We start from the raw sequence: 2,916 nt of genomic DNA, 5'->3' as shown, positions 1-2,916 counted from the left end.
GCGGCCTGGTGCACCACGTGGTCCGCTCTGCACAAATAGCAGCTACACTAAAATCGTGAGCACAACATGTACCGTATACTATTATTGGAGAGTTTAAGATAACGGTCAAGTCATTGTACTTAAAATTCCTAGATAAACTCTACCGTGAACTAAAATACTGTAGAGTCTTCATGTATGCAGATGACATAGCAATCTTGCTGCTCATAAACTGTTTGAAACAGACGAATAACGTCTTCAGGAAGATTTTACTCTTTTATGAAATGGATTCGTGAAAGGTAACTTTTCTAAAATAAAGAAAAACGGTTGCGGTTCACTTCGAAACCAGTCACAATATTACTAATAAATTTCCAATTATCAAAGCACGATTGTAATTGTAGTATCAATAATAACGGATGTGATCGTAAAATTTTGCAAAAAGTAGAGGAATCTAAACATTTAGGAATTACTTTAGATAGTAAATTAAAATGGAAAAGTCACGTAAGAAATCTACTAAAAAAACTTCATATAGTTACTAGTAAATTTTACTATCTCAGTGGCATATTACCTTCAAAAATAATGATTTTGTTATATAAAATCGGTGTTTGAATCATTAATTAAGTATGGAAATGAAGTACGGGATTGAACAGCAAATTGTTTAACTGAAAAAATTAAAAGGCTCAGAAAAGAGTATAATTTCGAATAAAAACCATCATCGGAAGATAGAAAGGAGAAAATATTTGAATGCTGTATCAAATTATCACCTGACGTTTTTTATCAGTAACTATTAATACGTATATTCCATATGAAAAATTAATTTAAAACTAAAAAAAAAATTGTTCATCAAACTTATAACTTTATTTTTTTGACGTAATTATTAATGCATTTTGTTTTGTATTTGTATTTTTGATTGTTAATGTATTTGTACTGTATGAATGGACACTTGTCGATAAGTCTTAGAGCCTTGGTGAGACCCAAATATGTATAATGAGGAATAATTTTTTCTGCGTTTCTGTTCACAATTTTTAATTAATCACTGTATTAATTTATACGCTTTATATGATTTAATTAATATTTATAAATAACAGGCTTCAAGTAAATAAAATATAAATTAATTACTTTCACGCAATTAAAATTTCAATAATTTTTTTTACCTGAATAACCTATGGAAGTTTTTAAATGTTTTAAAAGGGGAATATTAATTATACATTTTCATTATAAAAAAACCTTCGACTTTTTGAAATACCTCGGCCTTAACATAAAAAGATAAGAGTTGTTATTAATTTGTTCACGATTAAGGTAGCAGTTATGAGAGTAGAAGAGGAAGAAAAGCAAGAAGCTTAAGTTAAAAAATGAGTTAGATAAGGATGTAATCAGTCTCCGTTGCTCTTAAATAGTACACTGAAGATAAAATATATAGGAACTAAAAAAAAAAATTAACGGTAAACTAAATACCCAAGGATAGAGAATATGGAAGTAAGATTCACTGATGACATTGTTATTTTAGCAGAAACTAATAAGTTGTAAAAAAAAATACTGGATTGCATGGGGATTTTGTAGCTGAAAGAGAAAACGATAAAAAACGCTCTATGTAAAAAAGATAAGAATAAAACAAAGGTAATAAAATGCAACAGAAAGTAGTATAATTAGAAATTAAATATTAAAGAAAGAGAGCATTATGTACCAGAAGGAAGAGAATTTTGTTATTTAAAATTAACAAAGGATTAATGAAGTAATGCAGATATCAAATGTAGAACGAAAGAAAAAAAAGAAAGCTTTCATGCAAAAAAAGATTTTCTAACATCAAATATGCATCTAAAAACAAGGGAAAAAATATATTAGTATAATACTGACAAAAATAAAATATCAGATGACTGAAATACAGCGTTACAAAAGAATGGTGAAATTTAGGTGTACAGATAAAATTGTTCTTAAAGAGAGATATTTGCGGTAGACTATTGAAAACAGATAAATTAGTTTAGTGAACAGTACATTTACGTAACCAGGTTTAATTTATTAATGAAGGTATGCGAAGGCAGTAAAAACTATAAAGATAGCAATTTATTAGCAGAACTGAGGCTGTAGGCTTTTGTAATAATGTTTTCATTAAAAGATTAGCAGAGAGTAGAAAGGAATATAGAATAGCTTCAAATCACTTTTAATCAACTGACTGATGGCAAAAAAAAAATATATTAATTGAAAATATCAGCTATTTTAGCCTTCAGAATATATATACTGTATATATATATATATATTTATTTATTTATTTACAAGGGCCAATCGGAAAGTAACTTCCGTTTGGTTATAAACAAAACACACTTGCAGGTAAATATATCTTATTATATACATCTTAAAACTACATCTTTCCTCTACTTTTCAACATAATTACCGATTAAATTTAGGCACTTATCGTACCTTTCCAGTAACTTACAAATCCCGGCTGCAAATAAAAATCTCTCGCCTGTTCTTTACTTACGGAACTTACGGTAGCCTAACTTACCGTCACTATCTCGAAAAACAGTCCTGAAAACTTGTGGGAATTCAATGAAAAGCTGGAGATGGTAAAACGTCGATTTACTTTTTGTATTTTGTATTTACTTTTTTTTACCGACTTTTTAAGAAAACTACAGCACTACTTTCGGTCTCACGGTGTGAATGGAGGATGAAATTGAATTTTCTTTACTTTTTAAGGTGCAACGAGTACGAAAATACCATTTATGTATAAAATTTTACGGCTCGAAAATCTCCAAAACTATTAGATCAATTTCATTGAAATTTAGATATGTAGCAATATCAGAAGTTGTGCGTGCAAAATTTGGTGAAAATTGGTTGAGTCATTCTTCAATTACGCTCAATTTATAGGAATGGAATGGAATGCAAAGTTGGCGGGAGTTTAGAGATTCTCCCTTCGGATCGCAGAACCTGGACAGAGTTCCTCGC

The sequence above is a fragment of the Lycorma delicatula genome, chromosome 10 (genome assembly GCF_047948215.1).
Source record: "Lycorma delicatula isolate Av1 chromosome 10, ASM4794821v1, whole genome shotgun sequence".
Taxonomy (NCBI): domain Eukaryota; kingdom Metazoa; phylum Arthropoda; class Insecta; order Hemiptera; family Fulgoridae; genus Lycorma; species Lycorma delicatula.
The sequence above is the reverse complement of the archived record's forward strand: the minus strand, read 5'-3'. Positions refer to the sequence as shown.